The 21,120-nt window shown below is 38.9% G+C and overlaps 1 protein-coding gene across 2 annotated transcripts in view; it reads left to right on the top strand.

Annotated features, from left to right (window-relative positions):
* prr36b (proline rich 36b) overlaps window positions 1-21,120 on the top strand; it is a 62,173-nt gene that overhangs the window by 4,221 nt on the left and 36,832 nt on the right. Inside the window, exon 1 of one of the 2 annotated variants that reach the window (XM_061973509.1) lies at window positions 9,291-9,438. The exons of the other annotated variant lie outside the window; for it this stretch is intronic. The gene's annotated coding sequence lies outside the window, so the exon portion shown is untranslated. Of the gene's footprint in view, window positions 1-9,290; window positions 9,439-21,120 lie in introns of those variants that run through there. 2 annotated transcript variants of the gene reach the window in all.

Here is a 21,120-nt window from a genome sequence, read left to right as displayed (position 1 = left end):
TAGTCTGACTTGATAGGACGAATCCCAGTCTATGAGCATGAACTAGTTGGACTACATCTGACCAATCTAATTTTATGAGCATGAACTAGTCAGACTAGATCATCTGACCAATCTAATTCTATGAGCATGAACTGGTTGGACTAGATCTGACCGTTCTTAGTCTATGAGCATGGACTAGTCGGACTAGATCTGACCAATCTAAGTCTATGACCATGAACTAGTCGGACTAGATTTGACCGATCTGGTTCTCTGAGCATGAATTGGTCAGACAAGATCTGACCGATCAAAGTCTTTAACCATGCATTAGTTGGACTAGATCTGACCAATCTAAGTCTGTGAGCTTGAACAGTCTACCTTGATCTGACCCATCCCAGTCTATGAGCATGAACTAGTTGGACTAGATCTGACCAATCTAATTTTATGAGCATGCAGTAGTCAGACTAGATCTGGCCAATCTACGTCTTTGAGCTTGAACGGGTCAGAATGGAGCTGACCAATCACAGTTTATGAGCGTGAACTAGTCAGGCTAGATCTGACTGATCTAAGTCTATGAGCATGAACTAATCAGACTAGATCTGACCAATCTAAGTCTGTGAGTAGGGCTGGGCGATATATCGAATATACTCGATATATCGCGGGTTTGTCTCTGTGCGATATAGAAAATGACTATATCGTGATATTTGAGTATACGCGTGCAACGTCATACACTCTCGCCAAGCAGAGAGTTAGAGACATGGGTAACGTTAGCTGTGATGCTAGCGGTGCAAGTGGTAATACGAGAGAAAGAAGGTGCAAATCTGGCAACAAATGAAGGAATAATTAATTCCCAAGAAAAACAGCAGGAAGTCCATCGTCTGGCGGTGGTTTGGCTTCAAGCGGGAAGATGTTTTACAAGTATGCGGCAAAAGCATTGCTACAAAAAGTAGCAGCACTGCTAATGTGTAGCATCATTTGAAAAGTCACCCACTAGAGAATGAAGAGTGCTTGAAACTCCGCATGTCAACATCTCGGCTGGTGCCACACCAACAAAAAGCCCAAGCAACAATTTCCACATCTACACCGTATGAAAAAAATGGAGAACAACATAAGGAGATAACATCCGCAGTAACCTACCACATAGCGAAGGACATACACTATCTGATTTCCTATTATGCAGCTCATTTTTATTTGACAGTTATTGAAATATCTTGTGTGACATCATACACAAAAGTGCACTTTATATGTTTTAAACTATTGTAGTGGCGTTCTGTACAAAAAGTGCACTTTAATTTAGTGTTGTTTTGATATGTCATCTTAGTGACATCATGCACAAAAGTGCACTAATAGCTTGTTTTAAAATGTCTCTGACAATCTTGCACTTTCTGTTTTGGAATTTACATGAATGTTTGTGCCACTGCTTAATAACTATTTAATAAATAAAGTTTTGGTAAATTGACTTAGTTGTGAGTTCCCTCTCTGCATGAAAGTTTAAAATTAGCATATATTAATGCAGTATGAACAAGAATGTTTTGATTTAGACACATAGAATCATCATACTGGTGTTATTATATGCATCAAGTGTTCATTCAAGGCTAAGGCAAAATATCGAGATATGTATCGGGACGTGGCCTAAAAATATTGAGATATTAATAAAAGGACATATCGCCGAGTCCTATCTGTGAGCATGAACTAGTCAGACTAGATCTGACCAATCTTAATCTATGAGCATGAACTAGTCGGACTAGGTCTGACCAATCTTAGCCTATGAGCATGAACTAGTCAGACTAGATCTGACCAATCTTAGTCTATGAGCATGAACTAGTCGGACTAGGTCTGACCAATGTTATATGAACTGATAAAGTTTGCTTGGATGAGAGGCGAACCGTCCAATTGCAATCGACTGAATGTCCTGAGGACAACAAATGATCTTTATGTGTGGACGAAAGGCCAAAACGCATCGAACATCATGCGTTTTTTTAAAGTATCCGCGTTGGTGTGACCATAGCCTCACACTGGCATGTAATCACGGGTGATTAATGTCAGCCCTAAAAGTGATCAGCTATTGTGCTTTGGGAGTTAGGGCCGTAGGCGCTGAGAGCTGCTTCTTTACACACACTCACTCAGCGAGTGTGCGCAACAAGACAGATGACTCTCCCGTCTAGAACAATGGAGAGGAGCGATGGCTGCCAGTCACGCCTCTTCAAGAGTATTTACCAACGTGCAAACCTGAAAATCTTTATGTCCATCCCGTATTGCTGTCCTTCACCCTCTGAGGTTATGTGGGCGTACTCGTGGGCGTAGGTGGGCGGTGATGGACATTGAGTGTATTGGCATCATCTTAAGTAAATGGCACCTTCGCTCGACTAATAAAAGCACTTTTAAGGTTCGGCCGCAAAGGGCTTGGAGACAGTCCAATACTCTTAAATCTGAGGCGGGCTAAGAACATCAGCTAGTCCGCCCACACGGTGCACCGCTGAAAGAATGGCTGACTCACAGTGTTGGCGGCGTGGCCGAGATCTGGAGGACAGACAAGGCATGGCAGAACGACCACAGTCTAATGCAATCACATGAAATTGAATTTAGCTGCCATTAAAGACCACGCTCGGTTTTTATTAGGCCTTTTAAGTTGGTTTTGAAATGATTATTAGCTTGCAGAGCAGGAGTACAGCCAGACTGTGTTTTTTTTTTGTTGCTTTGAGAGTTTGTTGTTGAATGCAAAAATGATGTTGAAACTAAGGCTGGGCGATAAAACGATATCAATATACATCGCGAAAATTAATATAAAAAAAAATGTGTTCGATAAAACGTTAGATATATTTTTTTTCTTTGTGGGAAGGAACAGGAAGTTGCATTAACAGAGGCACTGATAAACGCAGGAAGTGATCACGGATAAGTAGGAGTGACACGCTAACAGCCACTCAGGTAACAGTATCAACTATCAGGTACTGTGGCGCCATCTTGTCGTCTCGTGGTTGATTCTTTGCATGAAGTGAGAAGAGAAAGTAAAAATGAGTGCCACAGAAAGAGAGGAAATAGTCGATAAAACATCGTAAAATACAAGTCACTTTGACAGTATGGCAGTTTTTTTGATTTTTTTTTTAAACGAACCTTAGTCAGACCAAGGTGCTCGTAATCAGTAATACCACACCACCTTGGCTTAGCCACGTTCACTTTTGAAATAGTTTGTCTCCAGTTTATATGTGTACATTTTTACACTTTGCACTCTTTTGTTGCACTTTATTAAGTATTTCTTACATATTCCTTATTTGTGCACCATCATTTTAAGAGGTTATTAAGTGTTCAATGGTATTTTAGAATTGTGTTTACGTTCTTTGAGTGTTTTTCGTGGTTGTGTTGAAATTTTCTTTCCTTTCTACCTTGATAGCTGAGAGTATTATTATAATCAGAGGAAGGTTACATTTGAAATAAAAATGTTTGCATTTAATATATTTTTCTCCTGGTTCTTATCCTCGATAGGTCATAAAAATATCAATAATTATCGATATCGACTGATATAAAACACTTATATTGTGCTACAGTTTTCAACCATGTTGCCCAGTCCGAGTTGAAACTATTTTTACAAAACTGTGTTGTCAAGCGGACTCTTGTTTTTAGTTGAAAGGAATTTTAGAGCCACACAAAATAGACAAAAATCATTAGAAATATGAAAAATCCTCCATTGACTGACATTGGGATGCAACCAACATTTCTTGATTGATTCAGTAGTTTAAATGTTTTTTAGGGATTTTATTTTCAAGCCAATACCGATAACTTCCCGTTTCTCAAGAACAATATGGATAACCGCTAACCTATTCGTATCTGTTATTTTAAAATGTTTTGATTTAGCTGTAATTTGTGCGCACTTGGAGGTAAGAAAGACTCCAACAAAGATGTATTTGACAAGCTACCTGTAGATTTTTCCGAAGCAAATATGATATCACTGCCATGGTAAGGCTAAAATGATATTCATAAATCAGTAGTGAAGCTTATCAGTGTGTGCAGGAGTGTGGTGATCTAGTTATATTTTGCTAGCAAACATGCATCCCCAAAAGAAGAAGTACTAACCGTGGCTTCCGGTGGTTTGCTGGCCGGCGAAGTCTGGTGTCTGTTGCATGCACACACAAATAAACATTTTTTAGAGAATAATTAGAGTTTACATGCAGAAAACAAACCTTATAACATCATTCCAACCTTTATTGAAAACTCTTGTTGACAAAGACGTCAGTTTGGGAGAGGCAGTGGGTTATTTTGAAATAAAACCCAATAAAAACATACAAAACGGAGCCACCAAAGCCTAGGATTCTTTGTTTGGGCACTCAAGTACGCGGAATGGTACGCGGGCAAACAGACTAGTTCGTCACGCGCAATATTTGGCCGTACGATAACAGATAACAGAACAAACTTTTCGCAAAATGTTTGGTCAAAAAACACATCATACAAAAGTGTACGAATATCAAGGTACCGTTGTTTGTTTTTAAACCCATTAAGAACATGTAGTAAAAAACCTAACATTAAATATAGTGTTGGTTAAGGTTACATGCATCATTGCAGTTTTATTTTGACTTTTATTAGTTACAGTTAAACACAGGAAAGACATACAGCTTTTAATTTGCACCCTCTGTTCAGATTATTTCATGACAAACACTCTTAATGAGCATGAACTGTCATTTTCACATGGAATGGCTTTTGCAAGCTTGTGTCTTAGAGCCATTTAGAATTTAATGACCTATTTTGCTCCCAGCTGGCCTCTTAACCCGAGGAGGGATACGATTGTTGCATTAATAGACTTGTGAGTCAGCTCCCCCTTAGCCTAAGGACTGGTGTTGGGTGAATGTGTGACTCACAATGAAATCCCCCCACAGTTCTCTAAATCTCAATAGTGACAAGGGCAAGCCTGTGCCTCTGGTCATCAGTCTTTTTTCATCCAGAACCCGTGATCCCTGCACTTCTCAGCGTCAATAAAGCAACCACCATTATGCTTAGTTCTGTTTAAAGCCATGGCAGCCACAACAACAACAACGACACAAGTGGTTAGTTTTGAGATTATTAAATCTGTATACATTCCTGATATCCAACTTTGTTCGTATTAAGAGACATGCTCAAGGCAATGTAGTAAATTGTACACTGATTTTAAAGCAATGATGAGCATCGGTATTGTCTGTGCAGTCCCAGTCTTGGTTGCTGTTGTCACAGTTGTGAAGGCAGGCAGTTGGCACTGGGGCTTTATTTGCCAGCAGCTGCAATAATTTGCTGTGTTTGGACTTTATGAATTCCTTTGGTGGGTGGATGTATAATAGTTTCACATCCTTCCCTCAGTTTGGTCTTATAGAACTATGAAGATGGCACGACAGTTCCTGGAAAATTGTCAATAGACATGCGCTACATACAACGTGTGGCCTACAGATTTTGGTGTCTTCCATTATAAAGTAATCGGAATAAAGGCTCAATTAGAATACAAATATTTCATACAAACATGTCAAATGGAAGATTCTGATACAATACAGTCCATTCAGAGAGAAACTTCATTCCCAACAAGAGTGGTGGTTTATGGTGGTTTATTCGGAACGGCGTCCATGTACACACCCATTCGAATCTTGTCTTCATGGTTGTGGTAAATCACCTTCACTACTGCGTCAGTGTGACCTGTTTCAGTCTTTTTGACAGCCGGATGTTGACACCGAGCAGCAAACATGGTGGGAAGGAAGCGGTATAGGTCTGTTGCCGACACAACTTTGTTGTTAGAAACATTAAAAGAACTCGAGATTGTGGAATGTCTTGGTAGTCCAAAGGCTAGAAACACAAGAGTTGTTCAAACAAGTTCATAAAAAACTGCAGGAAACTGGATATCACTGAAAATTGACCAGATTTAAAACTGCTGGAGAAGTTTGAAGGCTTCCTACTACAAAGCTAAAAGACAAAACGGTAAAAGTGGTTCTAGGGATGAAGTTTGATAAGAAATGATCGAGTTCGAGCCTATTATCGAATCCTATTATCGAATCCTCTTATCGAACCGATTCCTTATCGATTCTCTTATCGAGTCCAGATAGGTTGTTGTATATGGAAAAAAACACACAATATTTGGTTTAACAAAAGCTCACTTTTATTATACAAGAAAAAAATAAAATCTAATAAATAAATAAATATTGACTGTTAACCCCCTGAAAAAATAAAATAAATAAATATTGACTGTTGTTACCCAAAGTATATTAAGTGGGATTTTTCATAAAAACAAACATATACAGTAACACAAAAACAACCTGTCTCTGTGATCACTATAAGTGTATAAATAATAATATAGTGTTAAATAAAATCAGTCCCTTGGGCACAAAACTGAAAATAATATAGCTCTCCAAAAAGTGCACTTCTGCTGCTATTTGACATAACTGTTTGTTATGATGCTTTGACATTTTTGCACTTTATTTCTTTATTGAAAGAAAATTCTATGAAGAGAAAAGTTGTTTGCAAATGTGGTTACAATGCTAAAAAATGAAAAGTTAAAGCTAAAAAAAAGAAATACACCTTATTGAGTTAACATTATTTCTTTATAGGGGGAAATATGTGATGTTATGAGCTAGGGAAAATAACAACTACACTACCCAGCATGCAACAGGAGTGACGAGCATGCGCGGTAGCCCCGAAAAGTGTTGTTGCATGTCGCCACCCGGCAGCTAAGAATGAGGTTATGAGCACGCTGTGAAAGTAAACGTCAAGAACTCAGCCAACACGCCTCGTCTGCATTATTTATAATTAGACAGACAACACATATACAGTGTGATTTTGTTTTGTTTACAAGGAAAGAAAAACAAAAGTTAAAAAAGGGAGATGTTGTGTATATATGTATGTGCTGCGGTTGCTTTAAGAACATTGCGACAGCTGCCGTAAAGGAGGTGCGTTGCTAGCCTGGTTGCTATGTTTCCGGTTGGTCGTAAAAGTGTTCGTCATGTGTTTGTACCCTGCTCAAATCTCTCAGTAAAGTTATTCATTGGATTGTACCTTTTGTTTTGAACTTTATTACACCTTAGAGCGCTTTTTCCAGTCCATTGTTTTTCTGCTTTCGCTATCTGCGCCTAATGACTGAGCTACGTGACGTCATTTCTTGTGATGTCACACGGGGCATTTCTGGTCGGGACGGGATTCGTTCCCAGGGATTCGAATAAAGAACCAACTCTTTTTCTTTACTATAGTGGTCTCGATAACGGGTACCGGTTCTCAAAGAGGGATTCGAGTCCGAGGACTCGGTTCTTTTCTTATCGAACAACCGTGAAAACCGGTTTCGAGTATCATCCCTAAGTGGTTCTGACCCCGCCAGCTTTCAGTTTTACCGCCTTACGGATGACTTTATAAGAGTTGGACTTTTATCAAATTTGTCTTTCTATGCATGGATGTTTCTTTGGAGGAGGAAACTGTTACACGCATGAGGACAACAACAACAACAACCTCAAAGATCATCAGAAAAATAGGACCATCACCTGTAAGCTGATTTACATAAACAAACATGGCACCAGTGAGGAGGAAAATTAAACGTGCGAAGGACAAAGGGCGGATGAGCTGAGGACGTGCAGTTAACGGAAAACGAAGTAGTTTCTTTTTCTACTATTTTTTCTACAGGCGGTTTATTCTCCTTAAATGCTTGGTGTGTGAATACGCACGTCACGATTGAAACAAATTTTTGTCCATGTAAACAGTGGATTTGGAATTCCGATCAACCAAGTTTTACATCAGATTAGAACAGTTTCATGCTAAAAGTGTAGCTATTATTAAAGTTTTTGCTGTAGGTGCCAACCTCCCTTATTTCTACATTTACTAACAATATTATAGGCCGCTTATACTTTGTTTATGCATATTTGTTTGGTTGTTTAGGCTTGGCCCAATAGTGGTTAGTGATGCAAGTTGAGTAGGGTGAGGTTAGTTTTTAGACAGTTGTAATTATTACGTCCAGCCGTCAGCCGTCCACATTATTTGTTTTCTTGCAGAGGATCTTATTCCATCTGGAACATGCCTTGCTCCTCTTCCTCTTTAGGTCATAATCCTCTTATGAACACAGTTGTTCCACTTATACTTGCCCAGCCTGCTGTCATGTCCTGTACAAAATCCAGTGTGCCGACAGCCTCCTGGGTCTGTTTTTGCCATCCTGTCCAGATGCGTAGGTTTTACCTCTTCCACTGTTTGCTTTATCTTGTGTCACTGATCCAAGCCACCAGCTGGTCCTAGGCTCGGCTGATCTCATTTACCCCCAGAGAGGAGCTTGTTTGTGGGCAGACAGCCCATTATGGAGATGATCCAGCAGCTCTTCAAGTTACAAATTAGCCTTAGCTTGCCTGTTGCTCGGTCCATAGACTTAAAAAGAGTCACTGCCATTTTTCGTTTCTCCCAGGGGAAAAGGTTAAAAGCATCAGAGGAACAGCATCAGATGAACACCTGCCTCCTAATGCACTTCCTCTGTGGCACTGGCAAGCATACCCCCTCCCTCCCACTGTGTCTCGTGGGATCAATATCCACACAGTTAAGCTTTGCACTGTCACTGTCTCTGTAGGTGGTGGGCACCAGTCTGGCTGTATCAGGACACACTGATCAAACACTGATGGGGCTTGTTTGTGGCTGGGGTATTGTCTCTATACTTCTTTTCCAGGCTTGGCTAACCCATTGGCCCTGCATCCCCACGGTATTGTTTAATTTCTGGACCATTCCAAGGTCTCAACTGTCTCTCCGTTGTTGTATTTGCTATTTCTTGAGCATATCTTTACCCCTCTTACCGATGTAGCTTTCAGCCTTACACTTTTTACGATAGTAAATTGAGAGCAACTGTACAAGATTAGTATCTCTCTTTGTCCAGGGTTAACAAGCTCTGTCATGTGTTAATCTGTCCATCTACACGGGGGGTGGGGGATTGTCTCGCAGACTGTGACCACACTTTTGGAATAACTGAGTTTTAGTGTTTGGATGCATGTAATGTTTGCAAGAGATTGTTTATTGGGAGGAGTTTGAAACTATAATTGACACTTTATATTTATTTGTGAAATATTTCAGTTCAGTTCAGTTTCAGTTTGCAGATATGGTAATAAACCATTGTGTGCATGATCGATTATATAGCCTCGGTAGCTGCCACAGTATGCTTCTCTGATTCTTTTTATTTAGTCATTCATTCAAGGGCATTTTAACATCTCAGAGTGAACGTCCAATGAGTTCTAAGGATTAGTACCAGCCTTTCTAATCACGTTTCTGAGATCCAGGTGTCTGTCACGCAAGCTGCCGCTCTGTTTTACACACACACCAGCGACGTAAACAAGTAGACAGAAAAAGATTTGTTTGCTCCTTACAGTGGAGCTTTTAATCTGGCCAAGTTTGACTCGTAAAGTGTCTCAGCAGACTGTTGAACCACTGGATATTGACTGATGCGGATAGCTGCACTGCGCACATTTCAGGAGCTTGCGAGCCTGCCGTCCATGCGAGATACAACCGGTCTGTATCACCAATATCTTCAATATTTTCCATTTTCCTGTGTTAAGTTTATTTCAAATGTAGACATTTGGAGATTTAGCTTGAAATGTCTTAAAAACTATCTTTCTTCTTCTAGCTCCCTGCTTGCACTGTCCTCCTACAAACATGCTTTGTTTGGAATTTGTGTGACAGTGAGAGACATAGGCGGTTTTCTGACCTCAAGTTGGGGGTGTTTGTGGAATGTTTGTGCTCTGATAAGTGTTGCATTGATAGAGGCAGCTCAGTATCATCTATGTTGTTTAGTTTTTGCTATGATCCGGCAAATGCAATTCCCTTTATACTTTCAGCATAGACACATATTTTTGTTGTCTGTTTTTTGTAGGCCTGTTACACAACTTTTCTTTTCACAATATGGTTTCTATAATATGGAACACAACGGGTTTAGCAATCTCAAATTAGAATGAGTAGTCTGTCGAGTCTTCTGTTGTGATTTACCAAAGGTTGAATGGACAACCCACAGCCCCTTGCTAAGATGTGGCGTCGGGATTCTGACCCTCTCTGCATGGGGTTGAATCCTACATTGTCACCCTGCCTCTAAAGAGAAATTACTTCTCTTTGCAAACAGGGGATTCCACACACACACAAAGGCACACATACTCACAAATTGTGAGTACATTCGGCGGTCACTTGAAGCAAGGGAACACAGTAAGTAATTATAACATTTGCAGTGTTCTGCTTCACATTTGCTGCTACTTCTAAAGGTTTTTAATGAAACTATTTCAGTAATACCACAATTTACGAGCTTTATTTATTGGCTCTTTAATGGAACGCAAAACTCAAAACATTTGTATTTCGAATAGGGTTGTGTATTGAATCCGATACTTATTTGACACTCAGTATGTGTCCATGCACTAAATTAGTCTCAAATAGTTCGGCTCTAAATAAACCTCGTACAGCCTGTGGAAACACCTTAATCCGATCGTGTTTGGTTTTTGAAAAGTCGGACTAACACACCTGGATTATGCGATTGGAGACCAGATCTCTCGAGGGTGTGCGCCGCTGAGGACCCTTTGTATCGCGTATGCTCCAGTCTCAACGCGCGGGATACAACCCGCAAGCAGGAACCATTCAATAAAAACGTAGCAACAATTGTCATGAAGAGGATCATTTTTACTTCACAAATTAAAAGAACAGAACATTTTGAAGTGCATCAATGGTAGAAGAAAAGCAACACAGATTTATTTAAGAAGGTAGCTAAGGAAATGTGAAATGCGGGCTTAATTCGGACTAGCGAGTAAGACCAGATGTTTTGGTCGGCTCTTACGAGGTCTACAGTGACATTTGCTACGTCAATTCATGGCGTGGATGCTTGTAACAACATTTTTTGCTCGCAACTTAAAGGGGAACTGCACCTTTTTTTTGGAATTTTGCCTATCGTTCACAATCATTATGAAAAACATAAAAACGTATGTATATTCTTAAAAATGCATTCTAACTCGTAAATAAAAGAGCCAATGGGAGGTCTTCTATTCGCCATTAAAACCCAATAAATAACCATCCAAACAACACCAACAATACTCCATTTACATTTCGTTTCTTGAATATTAACAAGTAATAGTGATATTGTTATTATAAGTGCTAACACAAACTATTTATAGCACCGCCGTGATCACTAGCTTGTGTGCCAATGTTGACATGATTGACTGGTGAGCTTCTTCCTCGCTTCCTTGCTCGTCAAACTTAATGTAGATCATAAATCATGCCTCTCACCTGGATAGTAGAAGGATGAGGACGTATTCTGACATGTTGGTACACTCCGACATCCAATTTAGACCCGGAAATGGTAAGAGCGACACGTAAAGACGCTTGGTCCCCCCCCCTCTCTTCTCTGTGAAGATTATAAATCATTCTAAACGGGACTATACCAACATTGTATCAGTCGGCATCCTAATGACAGCAGACATTGTACAGTAAGTAATGTTTTATTATATTTGCTGACTCTCATGAATGAACGAAAAGCAAATGTTGTGATGCGTTTTTGAAATGAATGTGCTGCAAAAATAGGTACATTTTAAATGTTATTATAAATGTGACTGTTACTTCATTACATACTGTATATACTTACATAATTTGTATACAACCCTAATGGAGGTGTTTGGATGTTTTTTTAAGGGCTTTTATCGGCAGAATCAAGGGGCTCCATTTTAAGATGACTTGATCGTATTTATTTACTGTTTTGAATGCATTAAAAAAAGTAAAACATAAGCGTTCTTGTCTTACATAAGGATTGTGTATAATAGGCAAAATTCCATAAAAAGTGCAGTTCCCCTTTAAAGCGAACAATTAGCCGAGAGACAGCTCTTATCTCGAAACACTCTTAAATTGAGGTACCACTCCAGAGAACCCGCATTCCCCGCAGTGGACATTTCCTTTGTCCGAGAGTTACACGTTTCGGGAAAAGAAGGGTTATAACTTGTCGCTCAGAAATTGTTGTAGATACAGCATGTGCTTTGCAACTGCAACCCCCGTTTTGTCACAGGACCACGCTTTATGAACAGGTCAAAGACCCAAGAACGCATCTTGTGTTTGTGCTTGCGGAGATAAAAGCACATCAATTACGGGGTCAGAGGCCACTAAATGCCCGTGAACAATGCCCTAAAAACAGACCCACGACATCCATCCGCATTTTCTCGCTGCTGATGAAAGAGTCTGGCCTCACAGAGACATTGGGTGATTTCATCCATCTTGTGGAATATTAGTGGTGTGTTGTATCGGCCACAAAAGCTCACTTTCTTTGGCATCTTTTCTGCCGTCTTCCTTACCCAGCCCCCATCATAGCTGTGTCCTTCCCCCACAATTCCTCTCTTTGACTACTATTTAGAGTAGGCCCCGGGGATAGAAGAAGGCCCACTGAATGCATTTGTGTGTACACAGTTGTGTACTGTGTGAGCAGGGCTGGATTTCTGCTCGCACAATTCATACTTGCCCACGGATGGTCGGTTGGCTAAAAGAGGCACTTTGATATAGGCCTTTGTGTGGATGAGCGAAATCTGTGTTAAGATGTTAAATGTTAAGAAGAGAACACACACCGTAGCCTGAGAGACAAATCAATCACTAGCAGATCTGAGCAGATCTCATGAGCCTTGTCTCACTTTCACAATTCTTTTAAACTACCGTATTTTCTGGACTGTGAACCTTTCTGGTATATAAGCCGCACCCGTCGTATATTAGATTTTTTTTTTTACATATATTAGCCGCACCGGACTATAAGCCGCAGATATATACTTTGTGAAATGAGTTATTTACACGGAATGTTTATTTACATACCTGAATTGTTTCCAAACGGTCTCTGAAACGCGGCAGTGAAACGGCTGATCAAACAAAACAGAAGTCATCGTCATGGACCCACTGGCTGCGTAAACGTGTTTATTAGCTAATGCTAACGGCGCCACCGTCATTACATAACGATAGAACGTACAAATGTGCATGAAAACACTCCTACAGACATTGCACATGGGACGGTTTAGTAAGTGTACATTTTTTTACCGTATTTTCTGGACTGTCGAGCGCACTAAATTTTAAGGGACAAAAATGTTTACTAATTAGCCGCACCAGATTATAAGCCGCAGATATATATACGTTGTGAAAGGAGTTATTTACACAGAAACATGTTGTAAATGTTTATTTACAAACTTTAATTGTTTCCAAACAGTGTCTGTAACACAGCAGTAAAACGGCTGATCAAACAAAACAGAAGTCGTCGTCATGGACCCACTTGCTGCGGAAGCTAGCTCTCCAATCAGCTAAACAGACTCAATAACTCCACAGTGACGAAAAACTGAAACAATACAAAATAAGGCCTTTGTAAGTTAACAATACTAACACAGGCACTCGTAAGCGTGTTAGCATATTAGCTATTGCTAACGACGCTGGCATCATTACATATACAATAGCACGTACAAAAATATGCATAAAAACACTCCTACAGACATCACACATGGGACGATTTAGTAACTATAAACAGTTTTAGTTGTATTGTAAAACACACAAACGTTGCTTCGAGTGATGGACGGCCAGAAGACTGAAAAAAAAATTCAAATCACTACAGCTAAAAAGAATAAACAATAATAACAATAAAACAAATTCTTATTGCTTGTTTTTTGTTTTTTTTTACTCTTAATAATTGCCTTTAACAGAGAGAAAAAATCATAAATTAGCTGCACTTTTTTATAAGGTATATAAAAGTAGCAGCTTATATTTTGCAATTTACAGTAGTCAAATTGTAAAACTTTCAGTGATGGAGTGATGGATGAAGAGTCCTTTCGAGCGGAAACGCGATAGACGGTTTTACGTCCGGTTTAAGGCATTAAAACAGGAAGTACGTTTTCAACCAGCAACACTGGCAGTGAGCTAACTCGTCCTAAAGATGGCACCATAACATGAACAACAACTCACCGTTTTAGTGTTTCTAGTTGCGTTAAATGAAATCTATTGAACACAAAACATTATGGCCGCAGGGTGCAAAGCGTAGGAAAAAGTGGTCGCTTCTAGTCTGGTACTCTTGAAATAAGATGGATTTGTGCTGTATATCAAAACGTGCGTGGAACCCGCCTTATGGAAATAGAGTGAAGGAAATACTTCTGTGTGACCTGATTATTCAAGACCAGTGTTTGTGTCTAGACATCCAGCAAAGCTTGGATCCCTAAGCAGAGCTGGATGTCTTCCAGTTATTGACAGTGTTTACCCGAGCACTGTATACACACACACGCTTTGTTTATGGCCCTGTGTGGGTATTAGGAAGCAAGGATTCCGAGGGGGATGATCTCACCTTGCAGAGCTGCTGTCGCCATTATTTGATGATGGTGAGACCTATTAGGTGGAATGATAGGGACAACATGAGTATACATCGTTTGCATCATTCAAAACCAGAAAATAATGTTAATCTTTACAAAATATTGGCATTTTAATAATATGCTAGTGTCGACATTTGTTATTTTACATTGGTCCAAGTATTTGTGTGGGTTACTGTGTGGCTAATCATTGAGGCTCCCCAGAAATGTAATTGTGGGAGACTCAAGCTGCACGACTCGGATAGAGCCCGAAGGCCGCCAAACAACACACAGACACGATGGCAACAAGGCGGAGACAGAACTAATTGTTTAGAAATAAGCCAATTTAACAGGAGGACGCTGGTCCATAACTGTTTGCCGCATTGTGTACTTTCTTCTGCTTTTGTTTGAGCCAAACGGGGGGAAGAGAGCCCCAGCTGGTTGAACTCAGGAAGCAGTCACACGACCAGATATCCTTTCGTATTCTTTGTGTCCGGATCATCCGTGTGTCTGTGGTCAGGATAATGACATAGGCTGTCCAGCTGCCTTGTAGAGATACTATTCTAACAGACTCTGTTTTCAACAGTCAGATACAACGTTTAAAAATATATCTGAAATGTATCTAACAAAGCTGACACAATCATCTGATTGGAAAGTGCTGCTAGAAATGTGTTGTACACACCATTTATACTTGTATTTCTCCGGGTCTTGAGAAACCACCCTTCTGGTGGTCAGCCTGTATCATTTGAAGCCCAAATATGTTGTAGAGGATTTCAGAGTCAAGCCTTCCCAATGATTCCATTGTTCTTAAGGGCAAACCTGTGTCACAGGGTGCAATATACACTTGAAAACCTCACTTGATTCTGCCATAGAAGTGTTGAGTCTTTCCACATGTGCATCTCAATGGAAACCGGTGCTGGAAAATGTACCTGGCTACAATACACTCGTAAAAAGTAGGGATGTGCCGATCAATCAGTATCGGACAATTTTTGTCAAAAAATAACGCTGATCTATTCTGGCTGACATTGTATTAATTTTGAGTCCTCCGGATGACAAGGTGCTAGCAGCTCATTGTGTGTCTCCCTGGACCAAAAATACAAAAAAAAAATCTGTTTGGAGCCGCAAAAAATTAAAAGCCTTCTATAAGTTTTATAATGAAGGCAACGCATGATGTAAGTGTCTATATTAGGGCTGCAACAACTAATCGATTAAAATCGATTATAAAAATAGTTGACGATTAATTTAGTCATCGATTCGTTGGATCTATGCTATGCGCATGCGCAGAGGCAATTGTTGTTATTTTTTTGTAATTTTATTTTTAATTTTTTGATTTTTTTTATAAACCTTTATTTATAAACTGCAACATGTACAAACAGCTGATAAACAATAATCAAAATAAGTATGGTGCCAGTATGCTGTTTTTTTCCAATAAAATACTGGAAAGGATAGAATTGTAGTTTGTCTCTTTTATCCGACTATTAATCGATTAATCGAAGTAATAATCGACAGATTAATCGATTATCAAATTAATCGTTAGTTGCAGCCCTAGTCTATATTAGCTATATTAGCCTACTATCAAAAAGACTATGTGTCGCAAGCTGACACAAATCTTTGTTGACAGAAATGTTGAAATGTAATATTTATTCTACCCATTTTTGCAACATTGGAAAACATTAGTAAAACGCAGGCTTCTCAGAGGGTGAGATAACTCCTCTAAATTACTGGTTTAGAATGGCCAAAGGTATAGATGTGTGTGTCCAAGTTAAATAAAATGGCAGGCTGTCTTCTTATAATGGATTTATAGCAATCTATGCAAGCTGGGTTACATTTTTGCTGTGGTCTATAACGGCACACAAACAACTATCAGAAATGCAGGCAATATTACATACAAATAATATGTCATGAGAAATGCAAATATAAATTAAATACACATATGACATATGAAATTAAATGAGCTCAAATATACCTACAAGTAAAGCATAATGATGCAATACGTACACAAAGCAAGCCTAAATAGCATGTTAGCATCAATTAGCTTGCAGTCATGTACTGACCAAATATGCTTGATAAGCACTCCACACAAGTCACTAACATCAACAAAGTTCACCTTTGTGCATTCACGCACAGCATAAAACGTTTGGTGGACAAAATGAGACAAAGGAGGAGTCGCATTAAACGCGTCTTTCTCTGGTATCGTTGAGGAAAGTTATACATGTAAACAAACTACGGTGAGTTCAAGGACCGCCAAAATTAGTAGGACAAAACAGCGCTCGACAAATACTCTCATCAGAGAATCATGTTTATTATAAACAGTGGGATTTCTAACAATTAGGGAGGTTTGTGTCATGTTGTTCTCCTACAGAAACCCTATTAAAACAAAAATATATTTCCCCCCCCCATCTTTTTCTATTTTCATACATTTTGGAAAAAGCTCTAGGGAGCCACTGGGACGGCCCGAAAAGCCGCATGCGACACCAGTAAATAAGTGCTTTGCAAAGTTTAAAAAGTGCAAGAGCAGAAAGTAAGCAGCTATTAACAGGAAATTAACAAAGTCTTGAGCAGGACTGTCAAACTCGTTTTCATTGAGGGCCACATTGCAGGTTTAGCTGTAACAGTGTATAATATATAAATATGAATTGCCTCATTACACAATTATGTAGTATTATATATATATTTTTTACATACATTGTAAATAAATGTAGATTTTACAGTAAAAAGATGACAGTTGCCAAAATTTGACCATAACATTTGCGATCTTTCTATCGTAAATGGAATTGGAAAAACAGTACCACTGTTTTTACTGGAAAATTCTTTACAGTATATTACTGTAAATGGAAAAACAATACCACCGTTTTTGTTTTTTTTTATGGTAAAATTCTGGCAACTGAACTACAATTTTTGTTCCGTAAAAATGTGTTTTACAGTGTACAATTTTCTTTAAAACCATGAGTCAAGTCTATACTTAGGCATTTATTTTTATTTGAACAAAAAAATGTTTGGAATGTATGATAATAAAATATTTGTTGCAATATTAGATAACGTTTAAAAAATATACAAATTGCACACAGTACGTGTATTTTTTCCTTTCGAAATAGAAAGCTTGAATACATTTACTAAAAAAAGATGCATATAAATTCCAGGCTTTGATGGGCCAGATGTGGCGGGCCAGATATGGTCCCCGGGCCCTGAGTTTGACACAAGTGGTTGAGCAAGAGAACAATATAACAACTGTTAGTGTGTCAGCATGGTCACAGTCTGTACACGACATGGAAGAGGAGGGCGGATTGATCCATTAACTGGTGGTGTTGATACCAAGGGCAGTAAAAGTATTGGATCAATACCAGAGTTATTACTTCAATATATTAACTTTCTCAAAATCGTTTTTTTTTTGTGATAATATAATAAAACCAATAACTCCTTGGACACAGGGGGACTTAGTAGGTGGAGGAGTAGATAGTTGAATGCAATCAAAGAAAATACAGAAGTACCGTATTTTTCGGAGTATAAGTCGCTCCGGAGTATAAGTTGCACCGGCCGAAAATGCATAATAGAGAAGGAAAAAAACATATATAAGTCGCATTTTTGGGGGAAATTTATTTGATAAAACCCAACACCAAGAATAGACATTTGAAAGGCAATTTAAAATAAATAAAGAATAGTGAACAACAGGCTGGATAAGTGTACGTTATATGACGCATAAATAACCAATTGAGAACGGGCCTGGTATGTTAACGTAACATATTATGGTAAGAGTCATTCAAATAACTATAACATATAGAACATGCTATACGTTTACCAAACAATCTGTCACTCCTAATCGCTAAATCCCATGAAATCTTATACGTCTAGTCTCTTACGTGAATGAGCTAAATAATATTATTTGATATTTTACGGTAATGTGTTAATAATTTCTCACATAAGTCGCTCCTGAGTATAATTCGCACCCCCGGCCAAACTATGAAAAAAACTGCGACTTATAGTCCGTAAAATACGGTAGTTTAAATTATGTGCTGATATTGTTAAACTGTCACTCACCATGAATACACATTTTCAGAAAATTCCAGTTAATACATGTGATCGATATTGATACCGGCTCATCTCACTCAGGAACAATCAGTATCGGAATCAATCCTGATCGGCGCATCCTTAGCAAATAGTATAGTGCAGTGTGGGCCGCCAAAAAATATCTGTTTCTCAGCTGTGGTCCGTATGGGCCGCAGTATTACTCAGTTATAATACACTTTTCCACCACTTGTGGCAGTAATGACAATTTCAAACAAACAGAAGAAGCCTGGAGTTAAAGTCACAGAAATTTCTTAAGCGTAAAAGTGTACGACAAATGTGGTTACCCTGTAGTTTCATATGCACTTTAATTTCATTGACAGTTTATTTATGAAATATATTCATTATTAATTTAGTTTATATATTTCAGCACAACATAATTGTATGTGCATTTATTATTTTGTGAATCATTAATGAGTCCCTTCTTATGCTATATATTTGGTTAGTATGTATTTTACTAATCAGCCTAAATAAATCATAATATTTGTGATTGTGCAGCTGGGATGAATGGATGGACGTTTTTATATCATTTGATAAGGTTGTGAACTGTAAGTACGTTAAAAATATTTATCAGATACAAATGAAAAAAAGAGCAAGATTACTAATTCAGTGTTAATATTTGAGTGTGATCCGGGCCTCTCTGTAGTGGAAAAGTTGGGGCCCCGAGGTCAAAAAGGTTAAGAAGCCCTGGCGTAGTGTACTTTAAGAGAACGTCTTGAGCCAATGAGCGTCCTAATAAACAGCTTAGTCTCAACTGCCCACTTCCATTATATGGAAATAGATCATTTGGGGCATGTCTGCCTTCATTTATTTGCGGTATGGTCTACAAGTTAAGAGCTGCAAAATAATGACACTTTAAAAGTGAACCATGTTTAGTCTAGTAGCAAATCAACTGTTCTTCTGGTCATAAATCCGCATCTGGTGCTTAGAATCTTTTTTCCAGTCAATAGTCCAAGTCTTCTGACGTACATTTTATTTTCCCTTTCTTCATCACACTAATTCATTTCTAAGACAACTGCTGAAACCGCCGTGACTAAAGGGCGTGGCCCGAGTGTATTTTCTAACAGCCACCCGTCGTCATCCGGTCAAACTCTCAGGTTGTTCTGGGAGGCAGCCTGTGACTTGCAGGGTGTGTGACTAGTCCTGGTTTGGGGGTTTTTCTTTTCTGTCCTGCGCTTCTCCCCCTCTGGCCTCGCTCAGCTGCTCAGGCCATCTGTGCAAAGGCAAACAGAGAACAGAGGGATGGAGCGAGAGGAGTGTTGGCGGTATTGGTAAGTAAGTAAGTAAATGTTATTTATAAAGCGCTTTTCACAGATAAAATTACAAATTTTATGATTTTATCTTGCACTACAATGAGCTAAGGCAATGAAATTTTGTTCTTATCTGTACTGTAAAGTTCAAATTTTAATGACAATAAAAAGAAAGTCTAAGTCTGACAAAGCCCTGTACAAAACATAGGCGTAGTAAAACAACAATTCAATGAAAACAACAGGGGCAACATTATCAAAAGGATACAAAGTGGAAATAAAAATGATAGTTAAAAGGTGCATTAACTAAAAGCTTTACTAAAAAGAGAAGTTTTCAAATGTTTCTCAAAAGTGTCAACACAGTCAAGATCACGGAGGGACTGGTGCAAGTTGTTCCAGAGTCTGGGAGCTTTAGCCTGGAATGCCAGGTCTCCACGGGTTTTAAAATGAGTTTTTGGGATCTTTAGAAGACCCTGGCCTGAAGACCCTGAAGAGTAGGTGCATAACAAGTCAGTGATGTACTGAGGGGCCCCACCATGCAACTAAAATCTTAAACTCAATGCGGAATTTGACTGGAAGCCAATGAAGACTGGATCATTGATTGATTGATTGATTGAGACTTTTATTAGTAGATTGCACAGTACAGTACATATTCCGTACAATTGACCACTAAATGGTAACACCCGAATAAGTTTTTCAACGTCCACTTAAATCAATTCATGGTACAAATATATACTATCATCATAATGCAGTCATCACACAAGTTAATCATCAGAGTATATACATTGAATTATGGGATGTGGAGAGGGGGTTAGGTTTGGTTGATATCAGCACTTCGGTCATCAACAATTGCATCATCAGAGAAATGGACATTGAAACAGTGTAGGTCTGACTTGGTAGGATATGTACAGCAAGTAGTGGACATAGAGAGATCAGAAAGCATAAGAACAAGTACCGTATTTTTCGGACTATAAGTCGCAGTTTTTTTCATAGTTTGGCCGGGCTCCAGTGCGACTTATATATGTTTTTCTCCTTTTTTATTGTGCATTTTCGGCAGGTGCGACTTATACTCTGGTGCGACTTATACTCAGAAAAATACGGTATATACTAGGGATGTCCCGATCCAGGTTTTTGCACTTCCGATCCGATACCGATATTGTTTTTGCATTTCCGATCCGATACCGATACTGACCGATACCGATACTGACCGATACTGGCCTATCCGAGCATGTATTAAAGTTTAAAGTTATTTAGCCTACTTAGTTGTCAGAATCATGTTGAAAAGGGTTTTAGTACTCTTGATAACAACTAGCCAGCTGAATTAGGGGAGTTTGAATAATACACAATGGTTGGTAACAAGAAACTGACCTGTTTATTCAAGGATAAACACAAAATAGACAAAATTATACATGACAAACAGAAATGGCATCATTGAACTAGGGCTGGGCGATATGGCCTTTTTTTAATATTGCGATATTTTAAGGCCATATTGCGATACACAATATATATATCTCGATATTTTGCCTTAGCCTTGAATGAACACTTGATGCATATAATCACAGCAG

The sequence above is a fragment of the Nerophis lumbriciformis genome, linkage group LG22 (genome assembly GCF_033978685.3).
Source record: "Nerophis lumbriciformis linkage group LG22, RoL_Nlum_v2.1, whole genome shotgun sequence".
Taxonomy (NCBI): Eukaryota; Metazoa; Chordata; class Actinopteri; order Syngnathiformes; family Syngnathidae; genus Nerophis; species Nerophis lumbriciformis.
Note: the sequence above shows the minus strand (reverse complement) of the source record. Positions and strands in the feature narration are given on the sequence as shown.